The following is a 21,295-nucleotide window of genomic DNA, read 5'->3' as shown; positions in this document are numbered from 1 at the left end:
CACCCAAACCCATGTCCATCGAGTCAGTGATGCCATCCAACCATCTCATCCTCTGTCATCCCCTTATCCTCCTGCCCTCAGTCTTTCCCAGCATCAGGGTCTTTTCCAATGAGTCAGCTCTTCACATCAGGTAGCTAAAGTATTGGAGTTTCAGCTTCAACATCAGTCCTTCCAATGAACACTCAGGACTGATCTCCTTTAGGATGGACTGGTTGGATCTCCTTGCAGTCCAAGGGAGTCTTTTCCAATACCACAGTTCAAAAGCATCAATTCTTCAGCACTCAGCTTTCTTTGTAGTCCAACTCTCACATCCATACATGACTACTGGAAAGAACATAGCTTTGACTATATGGACCTTTGTCAGCAAAGTAATGTCTCTGCTTTTTAATATTTGGTCTAGGTTGGTCATAACTTTTCTTCCAAGGAGTAAGTGTCTTTTAATTCCATGGCTGCAGTCCCCATCTGCCATGATTAAAAAATAAAGTCTGTCACTGTTTCCACTGTTTCCCTATCTCTTTGCCATGAAGTGATGGGACCAGATGCCATGATCTTGGTTTTCTGAATGTCGAATTTTAAGCCAACCTTTTCACTCTCCTCTTTCACTTTGATCAAGAGGCTCTTTAGTTCTTCTTCACTTTCTGCCGTAACGGTAGTGTTATCTGCATATCTGAGGTTATTGATATTTCTCCCAGCAATCTTGATTCCAGCTTGTGCTTCTTCCAGCCCAGCGTTTCTCATGATGTACTCTGCATAGAAGTTAAATAAGCAAGGTGACAATATACAGTGTTGCCATACTGCTTTCCCAATTGGGAACCAGTCTGTTGTTCCATGTCCAGTTCTAACTGTTGCTTTCTGACCTGCATACGGATTTCTCAAGAGGCAGGTCAGGTGGTCTGACCTGATCATCTCTTTAAGATTCATCTCTTTAAGAATTTTCCAGGGTTTGTTATGGTCCACACAGTCAAAGGCTTAGGCATAGTCAATAAAGCAGAAATCGATGTTTTTCTGGAACTCTCTTGCTTTTTTGATGATCCAACAGATATTGGCAATTTGATGATCTCTGGTTCCTCTGACTTTTCTAAATCCAGCTTGAACTTCTGGAAGTTCACGGTTCACTTACTATTGAAGCCTGGCTTTCCTGATTATTCTGGCCAAAAAGATTATTTTCTATCAGGTTTTTTAAAGCCCACAATGGCACATTACTCTGCAACTGGGACCTTTCTTAAGGAGTTACCTAGTCATGCTCACTTTGCTTGCCACATCATAAGTCAGTGAATCCAAGATGTGGTATTGGGAAGAGAAAGGGACTTAATTTGGGAGCCAGCTGACTGAGAAGATAGCAGTCTCATGCTTCAAAATAACCATCTTGTCAGGGCCTGGATGCCAGATTCTTTTAATGATCAGACATGGGGGGAGGTGAGGAAACAAAGTAAAAAGATCACTTGATTTCTGCAAAAGACTCCTAGGATGGCAAGCCTCGGAGAGAGGATGTATTAGTTTCACTTCCTTACAGTCATTTCATGGGTGGTGTGAAATGGAATATCTCCTGTTATATCAACAAACAGAGATGTCACATTTATCTGTGATTCTGGCCTCCCCACAAGTGAATTTATGGGCCATGCCGGTAAGTAGCAGAAGAGAAATGCAGGGCATTGTGCCATTTGCCACACAAAGAATTCAGGAGAGTCACGGTCCTTCACAGGGCTTCCCAGATGGCACTAGTGGTGAAGAAAAAGTGAAAGTGAAAGGAGCTCAGTTGTGTTCGACTCTTTGTGACCCAATGGACTATACAGTCCATGGAAATCTCTAGCCCAAAATACTGCAGTGGGTAGCCTTTGTCTTCTCTAGGAGATCTTCCCAACCCAGGGATCGGATCCTGGTCTCCCACATTGCAGGTGGATTCTTTACCAGCTGAGCCACAAAGGGGAGCCCACCTGCCAATGCAGGAGATGTAAGAGACATCGGTTCAATCCATGAGTCAGGAAGATCCCCTGGAGGAGGCCATGGCAACCCACTCCAGTATTCTTGCCTGGATAATCCCATTGACAGAGGTGCCTCGTGGGCTACAATCCATAGAGTCGAACAGAACCTGGAGGAGGGCATGGCAGCCTACTCCAGTACTCTTGCCTGGAGAATCCCATGGAAACTGGTGGGCTACAGTCCATAGGGTAGCACAGAGTGGGACATAACTGAAGCAATTTGGCACGCACGTACACGCAGTCCTTCACAGGTGGGCAGGGTCAGGTTATCTCCCTGAGGCAGGTCACTATGTATGCTTATAATAACAAAAGTGGAAAAATGGGGTTAAAGTCACAGAGGCAGATCCCGCATGAATTCAAAATTAACCCTTTCCAGTTACAAAGGTAAAGCTGGGAAAGAAAATAACAGATTGGTCATTTCTCTAAGGTTTTCATTCTCCTGAATGATCCCCCTCTGTTTATTGTAGAATTTTCAACCAGGTAGTTGACTAGGTAGCGACCCCATGGACTATACAGTCCATGAAATTATCTAGGCCAGAATACTGAAGCAGGTAGGTGCTACCTTTTCCAGGGGTTCTTCCCAACCCAGGGATTGAATCCAGGTCTCCTGCATTGCAGGCAGATTCTTTACCAGCTGGGCCATCAGGGAAGCCCAACTAGATAGTTAGATGTTGATTTTTCTGTTTTATACAGAATTTTTAGTTTCAATAAGAGGAAAGGATGGGCGTTAGGGTGCTATGCCATCCTACTAGAACCAACTCCTTCCTCTTTGGATAATTATTTTTAAAAATAAATGATAAAAAATGTTTCTACAATTGAACCATTTAATTAAGGATACATCAGTTGAAATCTAGATGTATAGATTGTAAATCTATTTATTTTTCTGAAATGGCCACTTTTTTTTCTGTTTTAACCTGGATTTTAAATTTGGGGGAAAGTCAGAGCTATTTCAAAGCCCCTAAATGCATATTTCTGTGCAATTTCCTAATCTTTAAATGTCAAGTTATCAAGCTGCTCTCTGATGAGGCTTTTGCTAATTCTTAATTCAGATTTGCTCTCTAGTGATTTACTGAGTACTAAATAGGAAAGATTCTATTAGTGTTTTGAACAAGGATTGCTTTTTTGCATTGTCTGCTATTTGCTCTGACTTTGACTTTAGTAACAGCCAGTTCACTAGTAGGGTCTGCCTCCTGTTCCTTCACACTTGATTGTGTTTATTGCCACTTACTGTGGGGTGTTCTTTCATTAAATCCTTGGTAGTATATTGATAGCTTACCTCCTCACAACCAAAACCTACCTTAAATGCTTCATCAGTTTTTCAGATACTTACATTCTGCCTTATAGCTTTTCAGTCCACCTTTTTGCTGTGGCTGTTACTGACTGCACCAAATGTAACCTGATAAGCCCCCTATTTTCCCAAGCCCTTCAAGTGAGGAACAGTGGCTTCCTCAGCCTTTCTAGAAGTGAGCTGCTTCCCTTTGCCTGGAGACCTACAAACTATCCTGGCAGTGATAGCTATCTCACAAATGATGCTTATTGGCAACATTGTCCCCTCCCCCAACAATTGACTCAATATCATTAATTAAAATCAGAGGATAGCACAGACCAGGAAACAATATACTGACCCAAAGGACTATAAGGTTTGGCTAATGTGTTCCAGCTGGAACTATGGTAACATATGTGGGAGGCGATGTTGAGGGAATTGGACCAGAGAGGGGAGATATAAGGCTGGGTAGGGAGAACTGTATTGGCAGCACTCTTCTATGACTCATGGTCTAATATTCTGGCAAGGACGCTTGGAGTTGGCCCTAATATGCTGCTGGGATGGCTCCTTGAGGCATGGACACAATGACGTGCAGTTAACTGGGGAGAGATGCTAGCCCTGCCTTGGCAGAATATTAAGAAAGGGATTTGAAGGCTTGAGAAGGGAAGATTTTAGGTTGGGTTTACTATGTGAGAAGAGAGTACCCTCTAGATTACTAGATTCCTCACCAGGGCCAGGAAGAAACTTCCTTCATTAAGACATCAAGAAATAAAGACCTGGTGAGTGTTTGCATTTCTGAAAAGCTTACAGGGGGTTGTTATCTCCTACTGTCAAGCCAGTGTTGACAATAGGGGTTATTGCCATTTAACTAGGCTCTTCAGTATTAGTTGAATGAATAGCCTTCTAAAATAGAAAAGGATCAAATGACAGAATTTATTTAAGGGCAGCAAGATGTAAAATAGGCAGTAAAGTCAGAGTAGCAACCAGGATGCCTTGACTTGAGAGAAACTGTGTCGATGACTAATAGACCATTATGTTCTTAGAAATGAAATAGCAGCTGAGTAGAGAAGGCAATGGCACCCCACTCCAGTACTCTTGCCTGGAAAATCCCATGGACGGAGGAGCCTGGTGGGCTGCAGTCCATGGGGTCGCTAGGAGTCGGACACGACTGAGCGACTTCACTTTCACTTTTCACTTTCATGCATTGGAGAAGAAAATGGCAACCCACTCCAGTGTTCTTGCCTGGAGAATCCCAGGGATGGGGGAGCCTGGTGGGCTGCCGTCTATGGGGTCGCACAGAGTCAGACACGACTGAAGCGACTTAGCAGCAGCAGCAGCAGGGCTTTGCCTGAAATGTTTACCTAAAAATAATAATAATAAAAATCCAGGGCCAACAAACAGAAGGCTGATGTCAACCACTGCAATGGAAAATTTTTATCAATTACCAACTTCTAGAAATAACTGAGTTCTCATAGTCACAGCACATTGGTTGAAGCAATGACAAGTCCCTCATGATTGGCAATTAAAGTGAAATAAAATGAGGTATGACTGTCTAATGAAGGTTAAGTTATGGGGTCAGAATGACTACATGGCTTTTGACAAGATTTGATAGGTAAATTAAGGAAATAATGTTGAGATGAACTAAGTTCAGGTGTGAGAATTTGCCACTAAAATGCTCCATACTTCAAGTTAAACGTGGGATTTCTTTTATAGAGTTAAGTGTACTATTTATTTGTAACATAAAAACATTACCTCTGTACTTAGAATTTAATCACATTCTTTTTCATTTGATATTTATGTTTTGTTTATTCCTAGAAAAAACAACTCTTCAAAGTTGAGGAGTAAGGTATATTATGATTTCTGTGCTTATGTAGGGGGAGGAACAAGCTATCAGATATCTCTGGATTTCTCTCTCCTTTTACTGAGTTTAATCTCTTACAATTTACTTGCAAAGATAATAACCAACTAAAAATATGATGGCAAAAATTAGTCATTATAGAAATGACATCAACAATAGTTATGACAATATTTCAGAAGAAACTTAACAAAAGTGGCCAGGGCCTATGTGAAAATGGTTATAGAACTTGAGGCATGAAAGAAAGCATTCCTTCATACAAAAGCCTCAATATTTCAAACACTTAAATCATCCCCAGATTATGCATTTAAGTACATCTCATTCAAGACCCCAGGTTCTTTTTTTTTTTTCCCAAGGAAAACCTAATATAATAATAAATTTTGCCTAAAAGAATAGTGTAATCATGGCTTCCCTGGTGACTCAGACAGTGAAAAATCTGTCTGCAAAGCAGGAGACATGAGTTCAATCCTTGGGTCAGGAAGATTCCCTGGAGAAGGGAATGGCTATCCACTCCAGTATTCTTGCCTGAAGAATCCCATGGACAGAAGAACCTGGCAGGCTGCAGTCCATGGGGTCACAAAGGGTCAGATACAACCGAGCAACTATCACTCACTCACGTATATTGTGGCTAAAAAACCAAGTATTTTATAGAACTTGTGGTCTTCCTCTGACTTGGCCCCTTCACCTCATCCTGTCTAGCAAGCATTATGCTTTCCATTCCTCATTTAGAGTTTTCCTGAGAGATCAATGACTTTTACTTCAATCCCAATGTAGCAGTCCTCCCCTGAGCCTCTGACCCCTGTCAGCACTTCTGTTTCTATGTGCAATTTTAGATCAACCCTGATAGAACAAATTGGTTCACGATTCTGCTCCACAGAGTTGAGAGCTATCCCCATTCAGGTCTCACCAGGCATACCATCAAAAGGTTAAAGTGGTGGCTTGAAAGATATATATCAGATTGAAAGCTAATGTGGTTATTTGAAAGATATATGCCAGAAACCATGCTTTATGATGAATAGACTAATTAAAAAGGAGTGATCAGGAGCTTACGTATAACTAGAAATTGTTTCACAAGAATTTAGATCCACAACATCCATTACAGTTTTCTATTTGTGCAATATTTATTTGACATTTTTGCTCTGAAAATTGTCACATCTTCAAAAAAGTTAGCATTTGGCTATATTTGCTTTATCTTTTTTCCTTTCTTGCTTCCTATTTCTTTTCCCTAGAATCTATCCCTGATTAGTATACATGTCCTAAGTATAAAGGCATTTTTGTACATAATTTTCAGTATTTTATCACACCTAAGAAAATAATGTCAGTAAGCATTTAGTGCAATCCAAACTTTCCCAATTTGGGGAAATATTGTTTTTCCTTCTCAAACACTTTTGTTCAGAGAAATATGGGGAGGAAATAACATTTTCATCTTGGTGTTACCTTCTGATGTTGTCTGGAGCAGATCTCTTTCCTTCCCTCTGGTGGTTTTCATTTCTTATTTCTAAACCGAGTTAGGACTAGGTGACTAGAAGACAGCCATGATGTGCGTTTGCCATCTTTCGTACAGGAATATCTCTGTGTGTTAACTACCTGTGTAGGGAGACTTGAGAAAATGATGCACGATGCCTGTCCTCTGACTCAGAAAAGAGGAAAGAATCTGATTTTTATTCCTAGTGCTCTGGGCACATTTGAGTACTTATTTCAGATTTACCTTGATATAACAAATTGGTAGCGCAATACCTCTCCACGGAGTTTGAATCTCATCAAACTGCCAACAATAAACATTTTATATCTGGAGGCACTTTGGACATTTGTGGTGTTTTTCTTTATATAAATTGAGTAATATACAGCTTAACTCCTTCCCATGGCTGACTGCAATGTCTTTAGAGCTTATGTTATTTTTTTGCATCATTTTTTAGTTCAGTTCTTACTTTTGAAAGTACCATTGTCCCCCATACCTTTCTTTCCAGATGCTTTTTAGAAATGGTGCATTTCCTCCTTGCTAGAATATTTTCCTGAAAATGATATTGATGTCTACTTCTGTGATGTGTGAATTTTTATTTTCTATGTCTTTTAAAAGATTTTGGAATTAAAAAAAAAAACAAAGAAGGAGAGTAATTGCTAATTTTAGAATAGAATCATTTGGAGAAATGTCAAGGTTAATTTGCAGGAGAAATTAATGGTGAGACCATTGGACTGTGAAAATAATAGGAGAAAATTTGACTTGGTTAAATATTCAGTTATGACCTTGTAGAATAGCCTTTCAATTTGGCACCTAAAAGACAGATCAGTGACCCAAATTGGACTCTTCTTATAAAAATTTTCTTAGGACTAGTGGAGTTAAATTATGATTTTCCTGAGAACCATCCTTTCCAACTTAAGGGCAATTATGTGATTTTTAAGTAGGCCCAGCTTTGGCTCGTGCAGCAACTGAGCCTCAAATAGAACTTTCTACTTTGAGTATGGTAATAGGATTATGTGGGAAGCTCTTAAAAGAAGCAAATAGTAACAGCAAACATAAGCTTGAAATATAATGATGCACATTACATTTTAATATAATACTTTAATGATATTTGAGCTTTGGTAAATGTATTATAGCATTTCAGCATCTGAATGGATTGTTTGTTCTCGAGTGCTATGTTTGTTACACAAAATCTTTATAAACCTTTATTAACTTTAATACTATAACTCGGAGTTCTACTAGAAAAAAGTACCTAATTTACACAGAAAAGCATGTGGAAAATGTGCTTCGCATTTCAAAAGATCATGGCAGGACTGCAATTTGTCTTGTTGTTCATAAATTTGAGATTCTACAAGCCAACGAATGGCATCCAGCTTCACCTGAGCGTACTGTTCTACGGCCTTCTAGGGATGATGTCATTCTTCTCCCATGGCATCAGCTCCTCAGAAACTACACACCATGAATTGAAACCTTTGAAGTTCTTTGCACAACATGGACTAAGGGCTTTAGAATTTTTCTATTTTATTCAGTAAGCAGAGGTGAAGCATCTCTCTTCCTAGGTAAGGGGATAAGAAATAAAAACCTCCATTATCCTCCTACTCTGCCCTTGGCATAATTGGGCACCAAAATACGTGTAATCTTAATGCATATACACAGTTATAAAAGTTGGCTAATTACAGAGATTATAATGTACACTAGAATGTTCCACTCGAACATCCAGTGACCAGCTGGCAGTTCCTTTGTGCAGCAGCTGGTTTCTGATGTCCCTTTCTCCTAGATCACTGAGTTCTCTACCTTGACTGTTGCTTAAAGGAGAAGTCCCTCTTGTCCATAAAAAACTTTTCATTACACCAATATTTCCCTAGTAGAGGGCAACATATGGCCATGGAGGTAGAACTTTTGCTGTGCCTGCTGCTTAGATAGAAAACTTGACCTCCTTGAGCTGCTAGTCTTGCATCTGAGATTATAAATCCATTTAAACTGGCATTTGCCTGTTGCTTCAATTCTTATTTCTTGACATTGCAGGGTGGTCTGTGGTCCCTATCTGGGAATGTTGCTGGGAACCCACTAAATAAGGCTTCTCAGGTTGTGTGCTCTTATTTACATTCCCAGACCAGTGTTCTCTCCATGCAAGCACCAATCTTCCGTTGTGCTAAAGATGGGAACCTTTGCTTTCTCTAATAATAGGTTTTAAATCAGGAGTAAGAGAACTTTAACTCAGTCGGTGTGGAGGGCAGAGCAAACGGTGCAGTGAATAAACAAAGACCTAGAAGGCTTTTGTCAGCCTAAAATACTCCCTGCAATTGTTTGATAAAATAATAATAATTACAGCGACGGCTGACGCTTGTTACTGAAAACCTGTAATTTCTAACAGCTGTAGCGCGACCATGACAGCCACTAGCACGTGTAAAATAAAATGTGCATTTCTCTGAACTGAGATTGCCCATATATGCAAATACCCTTCTTATTGTACCTGCTTTATTAAACTAGTGATCTACCTGAAACACCATCAAGCTTTATACATTTTCAAAACTTTTATCTTTTGAGCTCTGAAGAAATTATGAAGCCAATGAATTATTTGAAGTAAATAAATTAATTGGGCTTGTCATAATATAGTTAGATGATATTGGTTATTTCATGGTTCAAATTATACAGACACTGCAAACCTATTATTAACAGTTATTCAATAGGCAGAACTTTTCCCTTTCCCACAGCATTAGTACTATTAAGTCATGATAGAAGGAGAGGGGGGTTGCATAGGTAATTTTCATAATAACCAACTAGTACATTACCAACTTTGCATTTCAATTGCCATTACAGTTTGTTAATGGAAAGAGGAGAACATCCATAGTTCACTTGTTAAATTTTGACAGATTTTATATTATTTAACATCATTTGCTAAATAAAAACATACTAAGTGCAAGGAAGACTTGGGGAAAGTAAAATCAATCAGGTACCTACCACAAGGAACATTAACTTATTACATGTTAACTTGAAATAACATTCATTTTGATATTTGGCAAAACTAATACAATCATGTAAAGTTTAAAAATAAAATAAAATTAAAAAAAAAGAACTTTGAGACTGGAATAAACATATAACTATAGGCATTCAGAGATGACAGTTTTCCCTTTGAGATAGGAAAAGCTTCCAAAGGAAGAACCTGGGACTTGTGTGATTGCAAGTGATGACAGAAATAAACCCGGGTTAGTTTAAAACAAGAAACGTGATTTGTTTTGCTGGAGTTGTTTAGATATTTGGGGGTCAGAGTGAGGAGGAGGACAGAGCTTGGATAGAAAGTGAGCAGTATTCCTCAGAATTACAAGGAGGTGTTCAGGGCAGATAAGCCCACTTATCTGCATAGCATGGTGGGCATAGCAGACCTTGTATTTAGCTGGTTCTGGCTGATTCTAAGAGGCAGAAATACAGAGAGAGGGAGGGCATCTGGGCGAAAGAGTGGTAGGGGCAAGAGTGTGGACTTGGGAGGCTTTAGGTGAGAATGCACGTTGTTCGCTTGGGTGAGGCAATTACGTGCATATTCTTGACATTCTCCAGTTTAGAGAAGAATGTGAATCTGGAGACATAACTAGTTCTATAGGTAAGTTTATATCAGAATATGGTTGTATTCCTTTAATTCTTTTTCCTCCAGGAGATTTTGATATTATTATATATGTAAATGTAAAATTGAAGACATCAGTGAAATGAATTAAATCATTCCTAGGTTGGTGTGAAATCATAAATATATTTGAAAACAATACTACATGCTGATTTTTTTCATAAACAATTTGATATCCCTTCATAACTGGGATGGAGCTACTTAACTCAACAGGGAGGAAGAGAAAAAGCACAATGTTGTGGTCTCTGGTCCTGAGAAAAAATAGTGGTTGATTAAATGCCAGTTGGTTGTAAATGATAACCCACATAAACAGTGGGAAGTCATTATGCTTAAGCAGTGAATTCTAATTTAATTTTATGGCTTTTGGAATAAAATCCCCTTGGCCAGTCAGTAGAAGCTAAGGAATGGTGACTGAGCTGACTGTTAAGAGGGCTGTTTCTGGTGGCCAACTCTGATGCGACCTACCCCTGCAGCAAGTAACTGTCTATCCAGATTCTTTCCTCATTCTCCTGATGGAGTAATTTTACTGTGTAATCATCAATGTATAGATTCTAAATTCATATAAAAGCCACACCACCAAATTTGTGTGTTTGATGTCCACGTGTTTCAATTATCTACTGTGTTGCTGTACAGAAAAATTCTTTAAAACATAGTACCTTTATATATAAGAAGTTTGTATGTCAGGATTCTATCAGGGCTTAGCTGTCTGATTCTTCTGCTTCATATGGTATTATGTGGGGTCCCCTGGTGGTACCCAGTTGCTGTCTTGGACATTCTGAAGGAATCAAGACTGCTTTACTCACAGGTTTGGTGTTTTGATGGTAGCAGTTGAAAGTCCGGGCTCAGCTGGGTTCCTCTTTTTCTCCATGTAGTTGTAGGACCTCTTCATGTAGTCTCTTCAGTGGGATTTCAAATCTCTTACAAGGAGGCTCGGGTTTCCAAGAGATCAATGTGGGAACTGCCAGTCATCCTAAAGATTAGGTCTAAGGCTGGAATAGTGTGACTTCCACTGTGTACTTTTGGTTAAAATAGTCATAAGCCAGCCCAGATTGAAAAGGAAGGTAGATATAATTTATCTCTTGATGAGGATTTCCAAGCATCTGGCTCCTTTCAAGTACAAACAGAATATACTAAGGAAAGGAATCTTCCAAAAATCCCAAACTGTGAATATGTATAGTTGCATGACCTTTTCAGGCCACTGGAAAATTATTACTTATGGTCAAATTATTCTTTCACCTCAGTGAACAAGTGCAGTCCTGCTGAACAAGCACTGTCTAGAAAAGATTACTACTGGGTCAAATAACATGTTAAAAAGTAAGAGATCATTATAGATTTCTCCCTATGAAAATCTGATATACTGAACTGCTATTTCACTGGTATCTTGACCTCTGTTCCTTTTGTGAGCACTTGGATTGTGCTTGCCTTCTAAGGCAATTCTTCAACTATTTGCTTCATATTCATGTTCTTGGCTTTTCTCAAACACTAAATTCTATAGTTTATTTGTTGAATGTTGTAGATGTGTATCCCAGGCAACAGATGCAATATACCCTGTTGTCCTGGCAGCACACAAACTTTAAGTACCTCAGTGCTTCTCCTAACCCTGTTAAGATGGTTGTTTTGGCACTTACTGACAGTAAGTGCAGTAACATGAAAGATGCCTTTTGGCATTGATTTGGCTTTACAGTCAGAAGACCAAAAGAGACTACCTTTCAACATTGTGTGCTGGGATTGTTGATCTAATCTGATCTATACAGGGGCTCATATAATGATGCAAGTTGTGTTAGGCAGGCATCTGGAACTGTCTGGCTGAATGAAAGTCATTGGAAATCAGAACACATCAGGCAAAATTAACATAGCAGTTAAATGGTGCCAATACAGGTGCAATATTGGCTGACTGCTAGAATATGTCCCATGGCCACACAGTCACACTCAGTAAAAGAATAAAAAGTTACATAGGAATGGTGTGAGAACAGGAAATGTCATAGACTACTGATGAAGTAGCCATGATAGGGTGGAATTTATTCAAGCACTTACAAAACCTACCAAGATACATTTCTAAGTATTTTGAAACATTTTGGGTCAGAAGAGGAAAGACAGAATGAGAACTGAAATGTAGTTTCTAAATTTTACTTTGGAATTTCTTTCTCTGCTTCTGTACTTCAATTCAATAAGCATTTACTGGGGACCTTTCTACACTGCTAATGGGAACATAAATTGGTACAGATGCTATGGAAAACAGTATGGAAGTGCCTTAAAAACTAAAAATACAACAGTCACATGACCCAGCGATTCATATCTGGAGAATATCATATTTTGAAAAGATACATGCACTCCCAATGTTCCCTGTAGCACTATTCACAATAGCCAATACATGGAAGCAGCCTAAATGTCTATCAACAGATGAATGGATAGAGAACATGTGGTACATATAGACAGTGGAATATTACTCAACCATTAAAAACAATGAAATAATGCCATTTGCAGCAACATGGATGGACCCAGAGATTACCATACTAAGTGAAGTAAATCAGACAGAGAAAGACAAATATCATATGATATTACTTATGTATGAAATCTAAGAAACTGATACAAATGAACTTATTTATAAAACAGAAACAGACACACAGAGTTTGAAAACAAACTTCTGGTTACCAAAGGGAAAAGTGGGAGAAAGGGATACATTAAGAGGTTGGGATTAACATATACACATTACTATATATACAATATATAATCAACAGGGACCTACTGTATAATAGCATAGGGAACTCTACTCAATACCTTGTAATCATCTATATGGGAAAAGAAACTGAAAAAGAATATATATACACACACATATACATGTATGTATAACTGAATCACTTTGTACACCTTCAACTAACAGAACATTGTTATAGTTCAGTTCAGTCCAGTTCAGTCTCTCAGTCGTGTCCGACTCTTTGCAACCCCATGAATCACTGCACACCAGGCCTCCCTGTCCATCACCAACTCCTGGAGTTCACTCAGACTCATGTCCATCAAGTGAGTGATGTCATCTAGCCATCTCATCCTCTGTCGTCCCCTTCTCCTCCTGCCCCCAATCCCTCCCAGCATCAGAGTCTTTTCCAATGAGTCAACTCTTCACATGAGGTGGCCCAAAGTACTGGAGTTTCAGCTTTAGCATCATTCCTTCCAAAGAAATCCCAGGGCTGATCTCCTTCAGAATGGACTGGTTGGATCTCCTTGCAGTCCAAGGGACTCTCAAGAGTCTTCTCCAACACCACAGTTCAAAAGCATCAATTCTTCGGCACTCAGCCTTCTTCACAGTCCAACTCTCACATCCATACATGACCACAGGAAAAACCATAGTCTTGACTAGACGGACCTTTGTTGGCAAAGTAATGTCTCTGCGTTTCAATATGCTATCTAGGTTGGTCATAACTTTTCTTCCAAGGAGTAAGCGTCTTTTCATTTCATGGCTGCAGTCACCATCTGCAGTGATTTTGGAGCCCAGAAAAATAAAGTCTGACACTGTTTCCACTGTTTCCCCATCTATTTCCCATGAAGTGATGGGACCAGATGCCATGATCTTCGTTTTCTGAATGTTGAGCTTTAAGCCAACTTTTTCACTCTCCACTTTTACTTTCATCAAGAGGCTTTTGAGTTCCTCTTCACTTTCTGCCATAAGGGTGGTGTCATCTGCATATCTGAGGTTATTGATATTTCTCCTGGCAATCTTGATTCCAGCTTGTGCTTCTTCCAGCCCAGCGTTTCTCATGATGTACTCTGCATATAAGTTAAATAAGCAGGGTGACAATATACAGCCTTGACGTACTCCTTTTCCTATTTGGAATTAGTCTGTTGTTCCATGTCCAGTTCTAACTGTTTCTTCCTGACCTGCATATAGGTTTCTCAAGAAGCAGGTCAGGTGGTCTGGTATTCCCATCTCTTTCAGAATTTTCCACAGTTTATTGTGATCCACACAGTCAAAGGCTATGGCATAGTCAATAAGGCAGAAATAGATGTTTTTCTGGAATTCTCTTGCTTTTTCCATGATCCAGCAGATGTTGGCAATTTGATCTCTGGTTCCTCTGCCTTTTCTAAAACCAGCTTGAACATCTGGAAGTTCATGGTTCACGTATTGCTGAAGCCTGGCTTGGAGAATTTTGAGCATTACTTTACTAGTGTGTGAGATGAGTGCAATTGTGTGGTAGTTTGAGCATTCTTTGGCATTGCCTTTCTTTGGGAGTTAACACAATATAAAATAAAAAATTAAAATAAAAACCAAGCATTTATTAACTTACACCTGTTGAACATGTTTTCCATTATTTGTACATTCCATGGGATTTACTGAGACATTGCTACACATGAGGCACAGGGCTAGGAGCTAGACACTTGCTGGTGAGCAAAAGTAGGCACAGTTTCAGGCTCAAGGGAGCTTTTAGACTTCTTAGGGAGATAAGTAAATAAATAGTGTATAATTGCAATTGAGATAAGTGTTAGTATTATTAATAGGTACCTAAATGCTCATATTTTAAAATCTCCACATTTCAGAGTGTTTACATGATAAAGAGTTGATTTCTTACTTATTCTATAGCTCAGCCTGGTTGTTCCTGTATTACGCAGCAATCTAGGTAGTTCTTTATGGGCAACAACTCAGGAACAGAAGTACCGTTCATCTTATAGCTCAGTTCTTTTCCAGAACTTAACTTCAGTTCACATTCTGTTGTTCACAATTCGGTCACATGATCAAGGTGGGGGTGGGGACAGAAAATAGAATTTAGTTGTGTGTTCCAAGGGGGAGAATAACTTTTAACCATCTACCAAATTCTGTGAATGAAAAGAGCATGTGCTTTCAGATGTGATAAAGAAAACAAGTATAAGACACAATATCACCATGAAACTTACAGTTTTGTTGGTGAAATATGCTAATGAAATATTTAAATAATACTGCAAGGGAATCTGCATTTGAATGAAATAGAGTATCAGAGGAGAAATCTTTTGCCATTTTTGAATATAATCCCATTCTTTATGTAAAAAAAAAAAAGGAAGTCCAAGTTTTTGTGATCCAGGAACATGGGATATCTTTCCATTTGTTTGTATCTTTAATTTTTTAAAAATCAAAGTCTTATAGTTTTTATTGTATAGATTTTTCACTTCCTTGGGTAAATTTATTCTTAAGTATTTTATTGTCTTTTTTGCTTTTTAGAGTGAGATTGTTTTCTTTTTCAGATATTTCATTGCTAGTTTATAGAACTATAATTGATTTCTGTGTATTGATTTTATATTATGCAACTCAGCTGAGTTTATTAATTCCAACAGTTTTCTAGTAGAGTCTTTAGGATCTTCTATATATAAGAGCATATCATCTTCAAACAAGGGCAACTTTACTTCTTCCTTTCTGATTTGATTGCCTTTATTTTCTTGCTTGATGTCTCTAGCTAGGACTTCCAGTACAATGTTTAATAAGAGGAGTGATGGTGAGCACTCTTGTAAAAGTATTAAGTTGATGCAAAAGTAATAGTGGTTTCAGATCCTGAATTTTTAATCATTATAACTAGGCTTAAACACATCTTTATTAATCAAAATAGGAACCATTACAATCAACACATTTCTGCCAATGAGAACTAAGTTTGTTTATTTGTGTAGCATAAAAATCCTTGTTTTGAGATTCTTGGAAAGCATTTTTCTGTGACCTGATGGTTGTGAAAACATTTTCCCTGCAAAAATGCCGTTGAGATGCTTGAAGAAGTGGTAGCTGGTTCGTGAGAGGTCAGGTGCATATGGCAGATGAGGCAAAACTTTGTAGTCCAATTCATTAAACTTTTGAAGCATTGGTTGTGTGATGTGCGGTCGGGCATTGCCGTGGAGAAGTGGACCCTTTCTGTTGACCGATGCTTTCTGCAGGCATTGCAGTTTTCAGTGCACCTCATCTTACTGAGCATTCCTCTCAGATATAATGCTTTCACCAGGATTCAGAAAGCTGTAGTGGCTCAGGCTGGCTGCAGACCACCAACAGTGACCACGACCCTTTTTTTGGTGAGAGTTTGGCTTTGGCAAGTGCTTTGGAGCGTCTTCTTGGTCCAGCCTCTGAGCTGATCATTGCTGGTTGTCATATAAAATCCACTAGTCATCACACATCACAATCTGATTGAGAAATGGTCCATTGTTGTTGCATAGAGTAAGATGACATTTCACAAAGATGATTTTTTTTTTTTTTCTGGTCAGCTCATGAGACCCCTACTTACTAAGCCTTTTCACCTTTCCAACTTGCTTCAAATGCCAAATGACTATAGAATGATCAATGCTGAGTTCTTGGGCAACTTCTTGTTTAGTTGTAGGAGGATCAGCTTCAATGATGCTCTTGGCTGTTGTCAACTTCCAATGGCTGGTCACTGCACTCCTCATCTTCAAGACTCTCATCTCCTTGGCTAAGCTTCTTGAACCACCACTGTGCTGTACGTTCATTAGCCTTTCCTGGGCCAAATGCATTGTTGATATTAAAAGTTGTCTCCGTGGCTTTATGACCATTCTGAACTTGAATAAGAAAATCACCTGAATTTGCTTCTTGTCTAATATCATTTCCATAGTCTAAAATACAGAGAAAATTAACAGCAAGTAATAAGGCCATTAGCAAAAACCATAAACAAAGAAATGCACATTAAAATGGTGTATAGCACAACCATATTTATTTAAGAATGTATTCCAATATCAAATGGCAAATTTCAACAATGCAAAACCACAATTGCTTTTACACCAACCTAAGCAGTGGCACCCCACTCCAGTACTCTTGCTTGGAAAATCCCATGGATGGAGGAGCCTGGTGGCCTGTAGTCCATGGGGTCGCGAAGAGTTGGACACGACTGATGGACTTCACTTTCACTTTTCACTTTCATGCATTGGAGAAGGAAATGGCAACCCACTCCAGTGTTCTTGCCTGGAGAATCCCAGGGATGGGGAGCCTGGTAGGTTGCTGTCTATTTGGTCACACAGAGTCGGACACGACTGAAGCGACTTAGCAGCAGCAGCAATACTTGAGTAGGTAAAATGGCTAGTAACACAACTGGGTTACATATTTTTCAGAGAAATTTGTAATGCTTAGTGTTCATGTCCTTACCTACAAAATTGGTTCTTTTTTCTATTTACCAGCAGATAAGCCCACATTTCCACTTAGAGGAGCTTATTCCCAGTGCTGAAACTTCTTTTGAGAAAGTCAATCAAAAGGGCCTGGATACTCCATCAAATTTCACTGTCCACAGCTGGTGAATACTATGTGCCAGACAAACTCATGCATGAAGTCTGACCTTGCTCTGTTGGTCTTTTAGTTTAGGGCCGAAACTCTTAAAAATACATTTCAGACCTATCTTTCTTGGATTCTTGGCAATGTGTCATTTGGCCATGGAGGCTGACAGAATTGAGCAGCTTGCACCATCAGGTATGCTGGGAGCTGAAGCTGGGCTAGCTTTAAAGTCACTCATATAGGAGAGAGTAGTAACCTTTATTGTGTATCTCTATACATTATTAAAAATCTCTTATACTAGAAAAAGTCAAAGTTTGGCCAGTTTTTTGGAGACAGTTTCTGAGATGAGAGAAGGAGTTGGAGGTAATCTAGTAGAGACTGTTAGTCACTAGACAATTTGGTGCCTATGTGTTGTCCAGTCTTTATATTATATTTTCTGAAAGTGATATGAATAGTATGTAATTTGCAAATCAGGGGGTTGGAGAATTGAGGGTGGGCACAGTTTTAATATGAGTAACACTTAGTGGATTGATAGGATTAGGTAGTGCCTCTCAAAATATACGTTGTAGATGTTTTGTTTCCTAATCCCCTAGAGAGTCTAATGAAACGAAGATTCCTGGGCCACTTCTAGATAAGACTGAAACTTGGGTTTTTGACCTCTGAACCTGCATGTTAAACAGAATTCCCTTTATTTTAAAGAATGACTGCTAGAGGAGGATGGAGAAAAAGCTAAACAATGGTATTGGAATATAAAGCATCAAATTATTCTTGTACATTTCTTGTGCATGTTAATTTACCAAGTAAAAATTTACTTAATAATTCCAGATTTGGATCTAATAAAAGGCTATCTCTATATATGATCAAATCAAATATATTATTTATTCATGCTTCTTTCAGACAACTAGTCAAAAAAATTATTTGTCTGCTATGATTGCTGTTTGCTAGAATCAGCTGTCATGGATTATGTTAGGCATGTCAGAGGCCTTGTGAGAATCAGCTGTCAGGCATGAAATAGAATTGTACAGTTGCTATGGGTCAAAGAAGAGAGCGTTTTTGCTCTTGGAATTTTGACATTGTGTCAAGGGTTGTATAACTAGTTATATTTAACAAAGTGAGGTTCCCAGAAAGTCTCATGAAAAATTCTAAAGCACTGAAATATCTCTTGATTATGAAATACTCATATTATGAGTCTAATATTCCTTATGGTAATTAGGAGATACTAAGTAAACATTTTTCATGCTAAATCCTGATCCTAAGATTTTTATGAAGGCTTTTAGAGGGACTCATACTTGAAACTGTGAATTGGACTTTCTTGAAATTATTATATATTCTAAGTAGATGCTACTGTTAATTATGTTTAATTTTTTAACTGATAATATTAAAAACTATAGAAGGAATTCAGTAAGTTCTTTTGGAATTAATGCTCAGTTAAGAATCCAGAAAGAAAAGTGAAAGTAAAAGTTGCTCTGCTACTGCTACTGCTAAGTTGCTTCAGTCGTGTCCGACTCAGTGCGACCCCACAGACAGCAGCCCACCAGGCTCCCTCGTCCCTGGGATTCTCCAGGCAAGAACACTGGAGTGGGTTGCCATTTCCTTCTCCAATGCATGAAAGTGAAAACTGAAAGTGAAGTTGCTCAGTCGTGTCCGACTATTAGCGACCCCATGGACTGCAGCCTACCAGGCTCCTCAGTCCATGGGATTTTCCAGGCAAGAGTACTGGAGTGGTGTGCCATTGCCTTCTCCCAAAAGTCGCTCAGTCATGTCCATATCTTTGCGACCCCATGGACTATACAGTCCATGGAATTATCCAGGCCAGAATACTGGACTGGGTAGCCTTTCCCTTCTCCAGGGGATCTTCCCAACCTAGGGATTGAACCCAGGTCTCCTGCATTGCAAATAGATTTTTTACTAGCTAGATCACCAGGGAACCCCAAGAATACTGGAGTGGTTAGCCTATCCCTTTTCCAGCAGATCTTCCGGATTCAGGGTCTCCTGTATTACAGGCAGATTTTTCAACAGTGGAGCTACCAGGGAAGTCCTAGAATTCTTGGTTAATAAATGCCAAATTATGAAATTATCAATCTTGGCATGCCATCAGTAGTGGGGTATGCTAACGATGCTAAGACTCTCATTTCCTTCTCTTAGCTTCTACCTATTCAGAGGTCACATATTAGCCACACAGAATATATTTGGCTTGTGGATATATCTAATTTGGAAAACAGAGCTTGTTTACTTTTTTAATTAAATGAAACAATATGAAAATTGGACAATTCCACATAAAAACTCAGCTTTCTGGATTCTCATGAAAAGTCAGTTATAAGCCATGTTCCCCTGTGGCAGAGGTCAAGAATTGCCCTGAGTGGATGCACAAGTGCTCTCCAGCATGAACCTGTTTACTCATTTATACTACCTGCTTCTGAGTTTGTGAAACTTCAAAGGCTTGAGGCTCCTTCTTGTTAAAGTGATCTGTCCATCCTTTTAAATTTCCAGTATGCTTCACTTAGGATCCTCTCAAGGGGACAACTTACTCTCTAAGGAAAAACAAGCCTCTTGATTACATTTAATAAGATGTATGTATATAAGAAATATACAAAGGTGCACAGAGGCACACAAAATCCATCTAGATTTATTAAGCTTAAAAGATGTATTCCTTTTTTCTGTTGGGATAAGAACCAGAGTCAGTAAAATGAAATATAATAGGAAGATATGTGAACTCCTAGATTTACTTAGGTATGAATACACAAATTCAAATGCATATGTACAAAGTCAATTAAGAAATGCAAAGCCATGGAGATATAATTTGGCAGCATTTTTATGAAGATAGATAGTATCAGTAAGTGAAAAGTTCAATGTGCATCAGTAGAGTGATATGACTACTTTTAAAAGGTTGCAAAAAGAGGTGTTTTAAGGGAAATGTACAAGGGATGGAAACTGTGGTCTTTGGACTCTGTATTTGGAAACTGGATATGGAGGGATATTTTCTCTGAAGTATTCAAAAGACATTGACCACAGAGTTTCAGGAAATGTGAGAACAGGTGACTGAGATGGAGAAGGGTCAAGCATTATGTCATATAAGGAATGATTGACAAAGCCATAGGTTTTAATCAGAGAAGATGGAAACAGGTTAGGGAAAATAGGCAAGGCCTTTAAATATTTGAAGAGCTGTTATACATCTGAGGGTGTACACTTATACTCTATGACTCCAAGGAAGAGAAAATGAGAAAGACTCATGTAGTTTTTAAACTGTGGGAGAAGGCAAACTGCAGATTGTTCAGACAAGTAACACTGAAGACTGTGTATTGAGAAGTAAAAAATCCATGTTAACAGATGGATTCAGACCACTTGGTAAAGATATCATGATACAAGGGCCAAGCAGACAAAGCAGAGTGTTGAAAGATAACTTTCTTTTTTATTAGAATTGTAGAAGTTCATAAAAGTTACAAAGACATCAGACAGAAAAAAGCCTAATTAAAACTACTTTGAGTCCTAGCATTTAGATAAAGACTATTAACAATTTTGGTTATAGGCTTTCAAATTCCTTAAAAGACATTATACATAAAAAATTCTTTATCAAAATTGAGATTCTACTATAGAAATTTTCCTGTAGTGTTTCTTTCACTTTTTGAAGATGTTATTTATTTATTTATTTGGCCACACAACATGTGGGATCTTAGTTTCCACACTGGAGATTGAACCCACCCCCTCAGCAGTGGAAGGGTGAGCCTTAACCACAGGATTGCCAGGAAAGTCCCAAGTGGTGTTTCTTTTTCCGCTTCAAAATACATAAATGCCTTCTTCTTTCACATTTATGTGTGTGTTTAAATTATCAGTAGCATGTTTTATTATACTATATTTCTATATAGTAATTAAAAGTTAAAAATTAATTTGTCATTGGAAATCTATACT

The 21,295-nt window shown here is 38.6% G+C and overlaps 1 long non-coding RNA gene across 2 annotated transcripts in view; it reads left to right on the top strand.

Moving 5' to 3' along the window:
• Positions 1-3,700: 3,700 nt before the first annotated feature.
• The window catches only part of LOC123330746, a 94,773-nt gene continuing 77,178 nt past the window's right edge, over positions 3,701-21,295 (top strand). For both annotated transcript variants that reach the window (XR_006546842.2, XR_006546841.2), the window contains exon 1: positions 3,701-4,022. This is a non-coding gene — a long non-coding RNA (uncharacterized LOC123330746). The remainder of the gene's footprint in view (positions 4,023-21,295) is intronic.

This window comes from Bubalus bubalis, chromosome 2, assembly GCF_019923935.1.
Source record: "Bubalus bubalis isolate 160015118507 breed Murrah chromosome 2, NDDB_SH_1, whole genome shotgun sequence".
NCBI lineage: Eukaryota > Metazoa > Chordata > Mammalia > Artiodactyla > Bovidae > Bubalus > Bubalus bubalis.
Note: the sequence above shows the minus strand (reverse complement) of the source record. Positions and strands in the feature narration are given on the sequence as shown.